Below are 17090 nucleotides of genomic sequence, written 5' to 3' on the forward strand. Positions count from 1 at the left end.
AGATTGGTTTAAGGATTCTGGAAGTTAAAAGTTAAAATAAGGACCTATACAGACTGTCAGAAAGTGGCAGCCTGTGGGCAGAGTCAGGGCTCAGCGTCCTCACACTGGACACCCTAATCCCGCCCCCAGGGTGCCATTTTGGCACGCTCGAGTCCACACAGCGCACACCATTATGACGCACCTCCAGCGCTGCATCCACATGATGCAGTGTCAAAGGGGCATCATAAAACTGCGCCACCACGGTTATGGCGCCCTTTGGAAAGGGCCGGATCAGAGCTGCGGTATGAGGTTGCCCTTTGGGGCGGTGTGTATAGCCCCTAACTTTACTAAGCTTTGGCACAGGCTATTCCCACCCACTCAAAGCACATGCCAATTTCTTCTTCCAAATCAATGTCCACCAGACATTTGTGACAAGGAAGGTCTTCTTGTACACAAATACTGGGACAGGCACAGATAGGAATGGGGATGAGTCGACCCAGTTGTGATCTTTCCTTGCATGTAGGATCTTTCTGCACATGCAGATCTACTTCTCACATGGACATCAGGAAAACGGGAGGGAACACCAAGTTCCAGCAATGGGTGCTGTAGCAGGAACCATGTAAACCCTACTTTCTTACATAATGGGGAAGCCACTGGGGGGAAAAGCCCAGGATGGAATTGAAAAGAAAGCTGCCACCTTTGAAAGGTCTGGCTGCCAACCAGTATGTGTAGGTTAATTGTGGAGACCCCCATACTGCCTTAGAGTAAAACTGAGTTTCTTTAGCCTTATTACATATACTGTACCTTACTTCTCTTAGGCTTAATTTTCTCTCCGACTTAATATTAAATCTGTGGATGGAATCCATATATTTGCATTTTTAATCTTTTAGTTGCATTTAATGACTGATATTCTTATCATGTATTTACTTAATGGCACTGTGTGGATTTGGGGACGACGACTCTGTTCTCAGCATGTTTTTGAACAGTTAGATTTATGGTGTTCATTTAATATGTTGTGAGCTGCTTAGGGCACAATCCTTTTTAAAGCTGCATGTGATTATTGCTCCTCAACCTCTACTTCTCTGAGACACTCACAGGTCTCAAGTTTGTTATGCAACACCGGGCGCTCCCTTACTGACACTTCTTATGTCTGGAATTCCCTTCTAAAAATCTCCTCTGTGTGTACTTGTATTACCTTTTGGATTCATTAGCACAAGATGTGGTGACCATCAGCTTGGTTGTTGTTATTCGCTATCAGTTCGACTTCATTTTATGGCAACTTTGTGAATGAAATACTTTCTAGAGCCTGCCATCAACTGCTCTGGTCAGGTCTTGCAAACTGAAAATGGTGGCTTCTTTTATCTTTTAGATTGTAAGCCTGAGGGCAGGAAACTGTCTAATTAAAAATAATAATTGTAAGCCGCTCTGATAGCCTTTAGGGCTGAATGGTGGGGTATAAATAGCATAAACAAACAAACAAACACACAAACAAATAAAGTCAACCCCCCTGTAGTGTGCTCTCCCTCTTTTCCTACTGCCTTCAACTTTACCAAGCGTTATTGTTTTTTAGAATGGATTTTTTTTTACAAAAGATCAGAAGAATCCTTCATTTTTCAATGGGTTGTGGACATGAAAATGAAACAGTACCTCCTTGCACAGTGTAAGTCTACTAACAAGAAATCAGTTTTGTCTTCATGTTTAGTTTATAGGGCCTCCGGCCTAGACGTTTTTTGGCCCAATTTAAAATAGCAGTTCAAACCCATGCCTCTTATTTTCTTCCATAACCATTTTAAAATATCCCTGTTTTGATTATTTTCTGCCATTCACTGTGATCAGGTTCACTTCACGTGTGTGTGTGTGTGTGTGTGTGTTTTCCTTCAAGTCACCTGTCAACTTTTAGTAATCCCATTAATTTCATAGAGTATTCTCAGACAGGGAATACTCAGGGATGGTTTTGCCAGTTCCTTTCTCTGAAATATAGCCTACAAGCACCTAGAATAATAATAATAATAATAATAATAATAATAATAATAATAATAATAAATTTTATTTATATCCCGCCTTTCCAATATTTTGATCAAGGCGGCTTACAATACAGATAAAAGCATATCGATAAAAAGTTAAAAACAGCATTAAAAAAGAACAACAATCAAGTAGAAGTACAAGGGCAGGTCAGGTACACAATCCAGGGTTGTTGATAGAGGGGCAAAGAATAAAATGATTATGGTGGAAAGGCTTGCAGAAATAGATATGTTTTCAAGTTCTTTTGGAAAAGAACTAAGGATGCGGTGGAACAGAGCTCGACAGGGAGATTGTTCCAAAGTTTGGGGGCAGTATCATCTAAGTACTAAACAGGGCTGACCCTGTTTAGTTTCCCAGATCAGACAGGGTCTACTACCTTTAGAATATTGGCTGATTCTATTTAATCTTGTTGGATAAACATAATTGTGTTGATAACATAGCTATGCTTTATCTGAAAACATTACATATAGTCACAAACAAAATAGTTTGAATCTCCTTTAGGGAGAAAGGTGGGATATAAATCCAACAAACAAACAAACAAACAACATACGTGATTTCATACACTGTGATAATTTAAATGGCCACATGAGCAAATAAGGCCTAGGATTGTAACAGCAAGAGAAAAGATTTAAAATGGCTTAAAGAAGCAACAGCAAGAGGACATTCCAAAGTACAGGAACAGCACATTCAGTCAGGGCTTGTAGGTAGATTTTGTTTTTTATAATTTCTTTATAAGCATCTGTAAATGACAATATGATTCAATCCATATAGAAAAGTGCCTTGTTAACGAATGTATACTTAAAGGCAATAATGATGAAATATAGAGCATTTCATATTAATATATAGGTATATTAATAAATTGATTTTAAAGCCCTAATAATCACCATAAATCTACTTTTTTAAAAACAGAAATTGCTATTAGTTGAGAATTTGATCATCAGATTTCCACATGTTAAAATCCATTAACTTTAATAGGTTTTGTGCACACTTGCAAAATTCCCTTCATTCCTTTATTCTCTATAACCATTATAATTCGAAATGTATTACATGCTCCCCTGGGTCAGACACAAAGTCCACTTTTTCCAGCATTCTGTTTTGATCAGTTGCCAGCCAAATGCTTTTAGGAAGCCCACAAGCGGGACATGAATGCTATGGGATAGCTCTTCTGTACTATATCAAGTGAGCCAATTAGAACAAAAACACAACAAAAAGTTGACAATGAGCCTTCACAGAATCAACTTTATATCTATATATATTCAATGTTAACATTACAGTTCCTAAGGCCTTGTCTGCACAGCCGAAATTCTGGTGGTGGTCTATTCGGACAGTGCCAGACCCTGGTTCTGATGTGGGCAGTCTGGACTATGTCCAGCATATCCTGCACCAGAATTTGGGCATAAAATAACTTGGGCAGGAAAATAACTTACCGTACCTGTTGCGCCAGATCTGCTGGCAAAACATCAGGAATAATCTCTTCTAGAACATGGCCACATAGCCCCAAAAAACCCACAAAAAATTAGGTATGCCGACCGTGAAAGCCTTCAACGTCACCTTAAACAAAAACATGTATCTTCTAGCAACCACTTGAAAGCTTCTTCTAAAATGCATCCTGTAATTATTATTTTTCCCCTTTCACCAGCCTCACTTTTCTTATGATTTCCAGTAGATCTATGCTTTTTCAACATGACAAAGTAACTGGTAAGGCAGGCTAATATGCTTTCTCCTTTTCTCTCAGTTTTGCTCTTCATACATGCTCAGTAAGTGATTCTGGAGGCAGCTGTTTACCTTGCCTGGTGTTCATAAGAACACATAACTACAGTAGGATCACCTAGAGTAGAATCCATTTCCCCCCAGCTCAAGCTTTATTGCAATCTTTACTACAGACACGCTGCTGCCAACTAACACTGCTTGGTCACCATCCTCCCAATGTCAATGATGTAAGAAATGTCCAGTTAGACAGCAGACAAGAAAAGGCAAGGGGGGATGGTGATCCTGTAAAAAGGCTTTATAAAAAGAAGACGCTTTGTCACATACTTTGTTGTTAACTGATGTCGGGCCGTATAAAATTGTAGCAAATACTTCAGTTTCCCCTTAAAAAACTCTTAAAAGTCTAGGCGGCCGAGTTGAAAACTTTTTATGTTTCACATGCCTTCCCTTCTAATAAAGAGAAGGAAGGAAGAATTTCTGGAGAAGTAATCTACAGCTACAGTGAAATGGAAATAAAAGTCTTATTTGCTATTCCTTGACAGTTCTTACTTCATATAGGGTTGAAAGATGAAAAGGGTGTGAGTGAGCAAGAATAACTGGCATGGGGAAATGATACAAAGAATCTCTCTCTCTCTCTCTCTCTCTCTCTCTCTCTGATATTTGGAGCCTGGGACTTGAAGGCCTTTCATAGTTAACATCCGTTAGACTTGGTCTGGACAAATAACGGTAGCCAGTAAAGTTGACATCCTGGCAGCCAAAGAATCTTCAGTGCAGCTAACTCCCCAATAACTATTGGAAGTATTAGGACTATTAGAAGAACTGACACTGCCTGCTGCAGGTGTGTACAGAGATTTTGAGGCACCATAGACTACAATTTTATGTGCGTGTCAACTCCTGTTATTGTAAAAATAGATAACCTGGAAATAAACGGTGTCAAAAATGTATTACAGAATTTGTCCAACATGTTAATGCTGATAAAGAAAAGCCCTAGTATTTTCACACCACTGTTTAGCGTTTGATAAGAAGTCTCATATTCCACCAGCACTCGGAATATATGGTGAACTTGCCCAGAGCAAAAACTCAGAAAGGTTTGGTTAGTTTACCTGGTAACATGGGACATATTCGTGTTATTTAGCATGAGAGGCTGAATAGAAAGACCAGTGCAGAGGACAACCCCTGACACATTTCACCTTTGAAAATTCATTTCAAACTTCTCTCATTGTTGCTAGGATAAAGATATTTAAGTATCAAAAATAAGTGATGATTTGTTGTGGGGAAATGGCCTGATGTGGAAGTGTTATGATGTGAAAGTGCCTGCATTTTTTAAAACCAAATATAAAAAATGTACAATGGAACTAGCATGTAGTTCTGTACAGAGACTGTGCGTCTGCTCAGATGTTTACTTTTGCTCTGTGAAAAGCAATGGGGTAACAGCAGAGAAATTCATGTTGACTTTTTCTGATTATGGCATTCCCTTCTAAATGGTCACAGACTCTCTGTACATGATGATTAAAAAAGAATGATGCAAAACCAAAAAGGAACAGCTTTACTTTTGCAGCATTCTTTTTGAATCACCCTGTATAACGATCTGCTCTAGAATCATTACTGGTATGGATGCCAGGCTAACTGGGCAGTGCAGGGACATAGCCAGGATTTTAGGAAGGGGGGGGGGTCCAGACTAAGTGCCACCATTATAATGGGGCTTGGGTGTGGCGGCACAGCAGTACGCACCATTCATTTTTCTAATGGAAGGGGGGGTCTGGACCCCAAGAACCCCTCCCTTGGCTACGTCCCTGGGCAGTGATTGTTTGGGTCCTCTTTTTTCCCTTTTTGAAGATTGGGACAACATTTGCCCTCCTGCAGTCTGCTGGGACTTTTCCTGTTCTCCAGGAAGTCTCAAAAGATTATTGCCAGTGGCTCTGAGATTACTTCTGTCAGTTCTTTTAATACCCTTGGATGTAGTTCATCTGGTCCTGAAGATCTGAATTCATTTAGATTAACCAGGTATTCCTGTACTACCTCTTTACTTATTCTGTGTTGCATTTCCTGTACTGCATCCTCTGCTCCATTTTGCTCAGGTTGAGCACCCTTTTGTGAGAAGATTGAGACAAAGAAGGTATTGACTAGTTCTGCCTTGTGTCTGTCCCCTGTTGGCATTACGCCAACTTCTTCCTCCGTTTTTTCTTCCTTTTGCTACAGACATAACCAGAAAAGCCCTTTTTATTGATCTGAACCTCTCTAGCAAGCCTGAGCTCATTCTATGCTTTAGCTTTTCTAATTTTCCTCCTACACATGCTTGCTGTTTGTTTGAATTCCTCTTTGGCAACTTCCCTCTTTTTCCATTTCTTATACACTACATGTCACGTTTAAAATTTAGCTCAGCTGCAAGTTTTTTAGTCATCCATTGATTTCTTAAGACACTGTCCATTTTTCCTCCTCACTGGAACTGTTTGAAATTGTGTCTTCAGCATCTCCCTTTTGAGAAACTCCCATCCACCCTGAACTCCCTTCACTTTTACTATTCCTGATCACAGGATCACACCCAGTATATCTCTAAGTTTACTGAAATCAGCTGTCCAAAAATCTAGAATGTGTGTCTGACTATGCATAGCTTAATCTTTCCATTGTATAACAAACTCCAGGGGGAACATGATCACTCCCACCTAAGGATCCCACCACTTGCACTCCATTAACCAGGTAATCTCTGTTGGTTAGGATTAGATCTAAAATAACTGATCCCCTTGTTGCCGCTTCCACTTTTTGACAATGAAATTGCCTTGCAAGTGAGGAATTTGCAAGCTTTCAGGATAATTGAAGTCACTCATCACTACTGCATCTCTCCTTTCTGAGTGTGTGGTCATCTGTTCTAGACAGGCATCATTCAGTTCCTAAGTCTGACCTGGGGATCTGTAGACAATTCCCACAATAACATCCCTGTTGTTTGCCGCCCTTTTAATTTATATCCAGATGCTCTCCACCTGGCTTCAAGGATTTAAGTCCTGGATATTTTCACAGATGTGAACATACTTGACATATAATGCTACTCCTCCTCATTTCCTGTTTGGCCTATTTCTCTTTTAAAGGTTATACCCTTCTATTACTGCGTTCCAATCATGAGACTCATCCCAACAGATTTTAGTGATGTGTACTATATCACATTTGCTTTACTAAGAGTTCGAGTTCAACTTGTTTATTTCCCATGCTCTATGCATTATTGTAGAGACATCTAACACTATGGGACACACACACACACCCCAACCACCTATGTAAAGTTTTTCCCCTCCCACTGTTGGATCCTTGCACTGTTTACCTTGTTCACTCTATAACAGCTTGACTTGATAAACTCCTTTCTTCTAAAATTCTGTCTCCTCCCTCCCATAACTCAGTTTAAAGCCCTCCTGATCAAATTTTGAGACTGTTGACAAAAACGGTGTACTGCCATAAGGTGTAACACATCCCTTGCCAGAGGCCCCCCTCTTGAAACCGCAGGCCATGATCCAAATTGTTCTCGGTGGCACTATCTGTGGAACCAGTTGTTCACATCCACTATTTTCCTCTCCCTTCCTGGACCATGACGTTTAACTGGGAGAAGAGATGAGATGACAGCCTGTACATCCAGCTCTTTCAATTTCCTACTCAGAACCTCCTAATCCCTTAGGATATTCTGAAGTCTGTGCCTTGCAGTATCATTGGTTCCCATGTGGATCAAAAGAAAGGGGTATGGTCAGTAGACTTGACAAGTCTTGTCACCCTCACTGTTACATCATGGATTTTTGCTTCAGGGAGACAACACACCTACTGAGACATCTTGTTAGGAGCACACATCACTGCTTCTATACCCCTCAGCAAGGAGTCCACCCCACACCTCCTCCAAGGCTTGGCAGCGGCCATTCCCTGTGCTGGTACTCCCAAGGTCTCCTTCTCTTTCCCTGAGGACTGGTCTTGCTGATTTTCCTGATCATTCCTGATAAGGACGAGAGCTTCAAATCAAAGAGCATGTGACTTGCCCAAGGTCATTGAGTGGGTTTCATGGCTAATCTAGGAATTGAATCCTGGTCTCTAGTCCAACACTCAAACCATATGTCACACTGTTACATGTATGCTTCAGTTAATTACGTTGATGTGTTCCTGTGCTTACTGCATTAACAAAAAACTGAACCAGTGAATGAAACTACATGGGGAAAAAAGAAGAGCAGTTCAATGTGTTTCAAAAGTTTTTTAAATCCAAAACTAAACATATTGCCCATGTGAAATGAAACAACCAAGTCTGGTTAGTCATAAATAAGTATAAGAAAACATTTTGAATCTTCTAGAGACCATATAATGATGACCTGGCTTGTTTTACCGAAACCTGGCTGGGGGAAGATAGCAATGTGACCTGGGCTAAAGCTCTCTCAGCCGGGTATACCGTTAAGGAGCAGGTTAGAGAAAGTGGACAAAGGGGAGGAATTGCCTTAGTCCATAAATGTACCATCACCTTGGCCAGGTAACCTATCCGGAAAACAGATTACATCGAGTGCATTTGCCTAACCCTGAAGGCTAGGGACAGTCTGGGGATTCTGTTGGTTTATCATCCACCCCGTAACCTAACAGACTCCCTGGCTGAGTTGACACAACTGGTCTCGGAGCTGGTGCTGGAGTCCCCCAGGCTTCTTGTCCTGGGGGACCTCAATATCCCCTTCGAGGCTGGTTTATCAGATCTTACAGGTGTGGCTCGGGACTTCATGGCTTCCATGACAGCCATGGGCCTGTCCCAATTAGTCTCGGGTCCAACACATTGTGCAGGTAATACACTCGATGTGGTCTTTAGTACGGATCAGGAATAGCCGTGGGCAGAGGTAATTCAGACCTCTACTCTGTCATGGACGGACCATTTCCTGGTCAAAGTGGGACTGAAAGCTACCACCCATATCCCCCTTGGGGTTGGAGGACCTATTAGAATGGTTCACCCACGAAGGCTGATGGAACCCAAAAGGTTCCAAGAAGCTTAGAGGGTTTTATGGTTGGGAATGACAGCGATTCTGTTGATGCCCTGGTTGATACCTGGAACAATGGTCTCACCAGGGCTATAGACAGCATCACTCCCAAGTGTCCTTTCCGGCCCGCTTCAAATAAAAAAACATTGGTATACAGAAAATCTTCAACAATTGAAGCGGGCCGCACAATGACTAGAGCGCCGCTGTATAATATCCTGATAAGCAGGATAAAAATGCAATAACAGAAATGCATTTATCCCATTCATTTTGTGGAGGAGCAGGGCTTGCTGACTGCCAATACTAATAAAGCTCATGATTCTTGTGTATAATTGGTTATTATTTAAGTTCCTCGTTTTTATTTTTTGTTTTTTAAAATTGGGTGTTTTAAATTTTATGTTACATGTCTTGCAACTCCTTCTGGTGGAAAAAAGAAGGAACATATAGTTAGTACATTTAATAGTATAAATTAGAAATATCCTACCATATATTTATCAAGGAAAGATAGAAATTAAATATATGCAGGAGTGGCTGAATAAAATGACTTCACTGCACTCACATAATGTCAAAATTGGTTTATTAAATTATCCATCATGACACTGATTTGGGCTTGTTTCATATTGAGTTTGTAATCCTTGGAATCAGTCATTGAAAAACACTAGGATACACTGAGAAATGTAAAACACATTTTGGAGGCATTGCTTATTAATATACAAGGTGTTTATTAAATCATTACACTTGCAAATGCACTGAGGTGTGTGCTTAAACTGATTCTCTGAGTGAACAACACTTCAGCTATGTGCACCTGGGTCCATTTGTATAATAGTTCAGTTCTTTTTGTTCAGATAAATGCAGGTGCCTTTACAAAATAGGCTGTAATAACTCTTTGTTTAGCTTTCAGTTAAGAAGCAAAGACTCAGCAAACACTTACAGCATTGCTATGTCACTCGCTATGGAATTTTCCAGAGAATGAAACTTGATGGAAAATCTTACCTACCAACTGAACTGAACTGTACTGTAATGCAACCAAACACTATCCCACATCCCTCCAAATTAAACAAATATTAAATTGTATACTCTGGCATCAATAATCTGTGCCAAAATAGTTGAATTCTATGGCCTGCATAAATTTTGCAAATTGAGAAACAATGAAAACAATTCATCTTGTATTGCATAAGAATACTTTTATGATCTATCCTGATTTTGCTTATCTGACGAAGGTGGGCCAAGATCTTTTCTGTCTGTCACTTTCAACCACTAGATATATTATGCACCATTTCTTTTGGTTTATGCGATTTTAGAATCTCTGGCGCAGTACAGAGCGCCAAAAAACTTGCTCTGCAGCATCGCTGTAGCAACCAAATTGTGCGGCACTGCTGTGCAGCAAGAAAGGAGCACGTAGAAGCGCCAGAGACACTGCAATGACATGCCAGCAGCGCCATTTGGACGCTGCGCTGCTGGCACATCATCGCTGCGCGCACCATCTGGATGGTGCTGCGCAGCTGTGGTGCACCCATGACATGCTAGTGTTGCGGGGCATGTGCATGACCCGCCCCCAAGCAACCCTAGCACATCATGGGCGCGCCACAAAGGGCCCGTCTGTACCAGGCCATAGAATTGGAAGAGACCACAAGGGCCACCCAGTCCAAATATTTACTGGTCATTGGAAGATCTAGAGGTGATCATATTACACCTATATTAAAGTCTCTTCACTGGCTGCCTATTAATTTCCAGGCACAATACAAGGTGTTGGCTATAACCTTTAAAGCCCTTTATGGCTTAGGTCCAGCCTGCTTACGGGATTGCCTTCTTCCATATAATCCGCCCCACACACTGAGGTCCTCAAATAAAAACTTACTGTAGCCAGCTAAAACCAAGCTGGCTGCAATTACCCAGAGGTCTTCTTCAGCCTCTCCCAAATTATGGAATAGTCTGCCGGAAGATATTCGAAATACTTTAATTAGGCAGTCAAGACATATCTCTTCCGGCAGGCCTTTCCAGATTAGGATCCTTGCATTCATTCATTTGAATATAGCTCTAACTGCCTCTCCTCTGTTTAAATAATTGTTTTAACAATTGTCTAATAATTTAATTGTATTTTATTGTAAATGGGAGGATTAGGGAGGATTTGGTATATAAAGAAACTTGCAGGTATTATATTTTATGAATGTTTAATGTAACCCGCTTTGATCATTTGGAGAAGCAGGATACAAATAAATTTATTATTATTATTATTATTATTATTATTATTATTAATCAAATATGTATTGTTCTAGTTGTGTGCCTTAAAGTCATTTCTGAGTTGTGGCAAGCCTAAAGTGAACTTATCACAGGGTTTTTGGGGGGCTGAGAGTGTTTGACTCACCCAAGATCACCCAGTGGGTTTGCATGGCTGAGCGGAGAACTGAATCCTGGGGTCCAGAGTCCTAATCCAACACTGAAACCACTACACCATGCTGACTTTCCATTAAGCATTACCCACACATTTTAAAAAACATCCTCACAGCTATAACAGTATTTTCATTTTAAAAAAATGAAAATTGGAGTTATCTGTAAATTTATTTCCAATACTAATTCGGTAGGGTGTTACAACCACTGCTAATACTGTCATCCTTATTATCATAGGAAAGATGAGAATTGAAAAGGGTCTCTCAATCTCTCTCTCTTTCTCTCTCTTCACCCACCGAAGAGAGAGGAGAGGAGGCACTAAGAGGAAGACTTCAAATGATGATCTCCATAGGGTATAGGAAAATTCATGATAGGACAGGCATTCTGACCAGAATTGAGGTCCCAAGCTTTTCAGGTTCAAACAAGCCCACTGAACTGAGCCCAATGTGTTAACCATCAATGCAGCTGGGTCAGAATAGGTGTTAGTAGGATCGGACATGTTCAAGATGTTCTGGGTCCTGGTTATTCTCGTTGCTGCATTCTGCATTAACTGCATTTTTGACGTTGTCTTCAAAGATAGCACCACACAGAGTACAATGTATTAATGTAACATACGAGATTACCTGAGACCAGTCCATTAAAGCTAGTTATCCCTGCCCCGATACAGACACAGTTGTGCTATAAATCAATGTCGTTCTGTATCACTCAGGCCACCTGCACCTCAAGTGAAAATAAAAGAAACCCCCTGGATCTTCAGGGGCAGTGACCCCCACATAAAACTTACTGAACACCATTCATTCAGTGACACAATGCCAGCAGCACAACACCTCTAGCTGGGGAACACCACTGACCAACAACACCATAGTCTTATCTTGACTGAGCCTCAGTGTATTGGCCCTCACCCTTCTCTCTTATGCACAAGAGCATAAGAGAAGCCACACTGCATCTGAACCAGGATCAGACCAAAAGCCTATCTAGTCCAGCATTCTGTAGGCAAATGGTTGCCTATAGGCTGTCCATCAGCAGAACATGAGTGCAGCCATACCATCTGTCTCACATTCCTCAGTGTTCTCCACTTCAAATGTCTAATAAGCCCACTCAGCAGTTTCATCTAGATGTTAAATGGCATGAGGGTATGTTTGACACCTAATAAATACGTGTCAGTCAGAGCATGTGTTGCTAATATGACTGTCCAGACCTTTGGGGAAAAACTGGACAACTTCCAGAATTTCCCAGCTAGAGTTGCAGGCCAAGAAAGTAACCTTTTCAACTTCGGCTGACTGCCCCACCCCATGTGTTCAGTCATACTGAAGGTTTTCAGCGAACATAGAGGCGAAGTTAGTGGTAGAACACATGAAATAGTACTCTTAGAAACTGTCATGTAAATGTATAAGGCAAACATTGTGACAGTTAAGAACTTAGGATGCTATAAACTACATTCATTTTCTCAGACTATGCCCTTCAAGCTGTCCACACGAACTGCCCATTTTTTCCTCTTGGCTTCCATTCACCTGGACCATATTCATGTGCCAGCTGGTATTTTCCCTGCATTAAACATAGTGAAGATAAACTAGCACACTATGCCCTCTGTCTATTTTTGCACAAATATTCCTCAGTACAAAACAAACACACAGAACTGATGATCATACTTGTTGAGATGGGGCTTGCTCATGCCAACAATTATTTAAGGAAACATAGATTCTCCACAAATATGAACTCTACATCCAGTGCTAAAAAGGTTTTGAACAATAAGCTATGTTTATAATTTCAAGCATTTGCTGTTAATTGCTATGTTCAGTTGCATGATTAATTTCCAAACTGTATAGTGGAAGGTGTTCTAACACAAAAGGTGCTCTAAAAATCAGGAAAATATATGTCTCCTTTTCAAAGAGTGTGCTTCTGATCTAAATATTGGGGAGGGTTGTATGGATGGGGAGGATGTGCCTCATCTTGATTGTAAAAACACCAACATAACATTTAATATAATGTGTGTGTGTGTGGGGGGGGGATCTACTTCTTGTATTACGATCCTGTGTATTCCAGTATATTCTTGGCCTATGAGGTTTACAATTGTAGGCTTATTTCCAACAAGTCAGAATGCTTCACCTCACATCATCTCTCCCCTACTCCTGATTTCACAATTTGCCTACACATTTTTTTATTAATTATCGAATCTGCATGATGCAGGACATTGTTTGGACACCTCACAGCTTGTCTCCTCCTCTTCCAATTAAATCTGATTCTTCGCTGAATATGTATCATTGGATTTGTAAATAATAAAGTGTCCCCTACAAGTGCTAATAAATGCTTTATACAACCGAGAGGGGGTGAAAATTGCAAACGATAAAGTCAAGTTCAAATTAACTCTTTATAAATGGGATATGACCCCACTGATCACCTGAGATGTTTGAAAGCTAAACAAAATAGCACAAAAACAGACAACAGTTTTGACCTTTTAAGGTAACCCTCTTTTTCTTTTATCAATTTTCTTCCATAAAAAGGGGGGAAAGCACAGATCCAATGCACACACCCACATATTGTTGACTGCAACTGAAATTATATTCTGATTTTATATTCTAATTTTAAGTTGAGGTGCTGAGAGTACTGAGAATTGAGCAATGGAACAAGTAAAAACTGGGATGGAAAGGGATAGGAGATCAGCTACAAAGGAGCAGAGAGCTCCTATATTCTCATTTTGCAGAGGAAACAATTTCAGAAGATACAGGTCACAGTCCAGTATGACATCTTCTTGAGATGTTCTAGTCTTAAAATGTTCTCCACCATTCTCTCTCATGAAATGCTCTTTTCTTTGGACATAATGTTCCTCTGGGACCGAGGGCAGACACGTATGTCTGTCTGGCAAATGAACTCATGGCAATTGGCCTTAGTTCTTCAACAGGCCAGGAGGCCAGAGCCTTCCTCCCCAGTGTGAACACCAGCTGAGGCTTCAGAAGAGACCTTCCTTTATTATGTACTTCACTTGCTCATTCCTATGTCTTGGGCCATGCACAAGAGAGAGTCAATTGCATGCACAAGAGGAGACATCTAACATAACTATTCAAAGTTGAGATAAAGTTAAGAGTCCTTTGCTAGAGAGAAGCTGGCTATTTTAACCGGGATAATGGAATCATTGTTGGTTGTTGTCATGTGATTTCAAGTTATTTCTGACTTGCACAACTCTAAGGCAACCCTATCATAAGGTTTTCTTCTTATTATTATTATTAACCTTTATTTATAAAGCGCTGTAAATTTACACAGCGCTGTACATACAATCTTTTTAAATTAGACAGTTCCCTGATCTCAGGCTTACAATCTAAAAAGACACGATACAAAAGGAGAAGGGGAAGGTTGTGGGGAAGGGGATCAGGTCCAACAGTTCTTCTCTACCTCCGAGGCCTGGACCAAGGGAGATGAACTGGAGGGAGGACTTGACTTCTTGGAGCTAGCCTACCTCTCTCTCCCACAAGATGGTGGATCAAGGGAGGGCTTGCTTCTTGGCAAGTTTCTTCAGAGGGGATTTGCCATTGCCATCCTCTGAGGCTGAGAGAGTGTGACTTGCTCAAGGTCACCCAGCAGGTTTCCATGGCCAAGTTGGGATTCGAACCCTGGTCCCCTAGTGTCCTAGTCCAACACTCAAACTGGACCTCATGCAAGGGGATAAAAAAAAATCTATGGCAGCAAGACTGGATCCTGCAACTGGTAAAGGACTGTTCCTATAATACTTTGTTTTTGTTGACAGAACAATTCTGGATGTAACATCAGTTTCACCTGATGCACCAAACACACAGCAGTAAAAGCCACCACAAAATATCCCACACTGGCAATGTTTCTTCAAATTCTATCTACCAAAGAATTATTTTGATAGAACTGTGTAATACCTCCCCAAGTCACCAATCCAATGCAAAGGATGCTTTGCCTATAGAGGTGATAAATAAAAATGAACTAATAGAAAAAGGCAGGAGTTAACTCACTTGGGAATACCCAACTGCCCATAAAAAAACAGTAATACTTCAAACAAATTGAGGAAGAGGAGGATTCAGTAAAATGAGCTACTGAGTGATTCAGCCTAAAACCCAAAGGTAAGAGGTGATGAAATGAAGAGAAAGAGAAAGAGAGAACCCATTGGTATAGATTAACCATCCTGACTTTTTGAGTGTAGATTTTCTGGAGCGAAATCTGAATTGGGAGAATATTAACAATCCATTTTCCAGGACATATGCAATAAGTTACTTAGCTATGCAACACAGAATATAATTAGTTAATTCAAATGTTTGAGGGAGAGCATGTGGTACAGCCCCTTGGCAGAAATACACCACATCACAATGCATATGGGAGAGAATTGGTTAGAAAATGCCCCATTTCATACTCTTCCTGCATGTATGTTGTTGTTCTTAATGATCATGATGAGCATTTGTATAATTTTATGTATGTTGTTTTTGCACCTCTCTCAGGTTCTCTTCAAATTGTTGCCAAAATTCAGCAGGAAATTGTATGACTAAAATTCAGCACTACTGAAATTCAATGGAAGAATGTTTGCTCTAAGGGATCCCTACACTTTGCCCTGAATTTCACTGGCATCCTGGGGAGGGGGGGGGGCTTAAAAACAAATATATCCTGCTTGTTTTAATGACCTTGTGTGTATGCATGTGTTTCTTCCGCAGTTTCAAAGGCACAACAGTGGAGGTGTCAATGTAGATTGCCCTAAGAAGAAAGGGTAAAGATGATATGAGATTCATTCTGGGGAATGACAGGATAAACAGTTACAGTGGACCCACCTCAGTTTCTGAGACTAGCATCCCTCTTCATGGACAGAGACCCAGAAAACACGTTACATAAACAATTTCAATTGGTATGTTCATTATTGTAACACCTGCACTTCTTCATATTCTGAGGCATCCGAAACACCTCTGAATGTATTAAATGAATTCCTCCAAATTCAGTTGATTATAACATTATGTGAAATTTTGCTAGCAGTTCTGGTCAAGACGGCATACCCATTAAGAACATCCACTGTCATACTGTCATGGAGCTAACTGGATATCAGAGCTTATCAAATAAACATATAGTGAATGCATGATACTTTTGTTACAGGAATGTAGAGCTGGTATAAATACAGGACCTCCTCATCTGTAAAACCCTGTTATAAATTCTTCTATTTGGGTCTTAGAGCCCTAAAGCAATTTGGCCTATTGCCAGTTATGATTAACCTACCTTAAGGTTAGGATTCAACAAACTCCATTCCCCTTTGTGTAGCGGGTCTGAATCAGATACTCCCCCGGAAAGATGTGATCATAAGCAGTCACATAATATTAGTATTCACCATATCCATCAGTGACCTCATCTACACCCAACTCCAGAGTATTATTGTTAGTTTTTCATATCTTTACCCCCTCCATACCCCTACTACACTCCTGCCAGAGTATTAAACTGACTACTGAACCAGCAACACACAGCCAATGGACCAGGAGTTATTTTAAGTAATGAGCCAGAACATTTGTAGGTAGACAGACAGAAAAATCCACACTGCCTCTGAGAGCCAGCAGGCACAAAATCAAGATCTTTGGGGATTGCAACCTAGCATCACATCCTTAACTATGATCTTCACTACTCAGTTGCAAATGACAAAAAACCCAATTTATTGCTGTACCTACAAATATGAATGCACATTTCATTTTGTTTTAACTTTCAAAACTTCCAGAAAAGTAATTTTCCCCAGGTCTGCTCATTTTTCCCTTTGGCAAATAATGTAAATCAATAATACAGTAAAGGATATTTAGCAAGGGCACACCATATTTTTATTTATTTATTTATATACCACTATTCCAAAGATCATAGCGGTGAACAGCAAGTAAGCTAATTAGCAAGTAAGCTAATTTGTCCTCAACAGTCTGGGTACTCATTTTAGCGACCTCGGAAGGAGGCAAGCCTGAGTCGAGCTTGGGCCCTTTTGCTGGTCTTGAACTCGCAATATGTCATTCCATGCTTAAAATGCACATGATAATATCACATCTAGACGGCATT

The 17090-nt window shown here is 40.5% G+C and overlaps 2 long non-coding RNA genes across 4 annotated transcripts in view; one reads left to right on the forward strand and one right to left on the reverse strand.

Moving 5' to 3' along the window:
• LOC149312580 (uncharacterized) overlaps positions 1 to 17090 on the reverse strand; it is a 206360-nt gene that overhangs the window by 168949 nt on the left and 20321 nt on the right. Inside the window, exon 1 of one of the 2 annotated variants that reach the window (XR_016281271.1) lies at positions 3434 to 3489. The exons of the other annotated variant lie outside the window; for it this stretch is intronic. This is a non-coding gene — a long non-coding RNA (uncharacterized LOC149312580). Of the gene's footprint in view, positions 1 to 3433; positions 3490 to 17090 lie in introns of those variants that run through there. 2 annotated transcript variants of the gene reach the window in all.
• LOC149312581 (uncharacterized) overlaps positions 1 to 17090 on the forward strand; it is a 63489-nt gene that overhangs the window by 45637 nt on the left and 762 nt on the right. Inside the window, exon 4 of one of the 2 annotated variants that reach the window (XR_016281274.1) lies at positions 15731 to 15918. This is a non-coding gene — a long non-coding RNA (uncharacterized LOC149312581). Of the gene's footprint in view, positions 1 to 15730; positions 16050 to 17090 lie in introns of those variants that run through there. The other variant, XR_016281273.1, reaches the window with a different exon arrangement.

The sequence above is a fragment of the Sceloporus occidentalis genome, unplaced genomic scaffold (assembly GCF_023333645.1).
Source record: "Sceloporus occidentalis isolate IW3139 unplaced genomic scaffold, rSceOcc1.0.p SCAF_5, whole genome shotgun sequence".
Taxonomy (NCBI): Eukaryota; Metazoa; Chordata; class Lepidosauria; order Squamata; family Phrynosomatidae; genus Sceloporus; species Sceloporus occidentalis.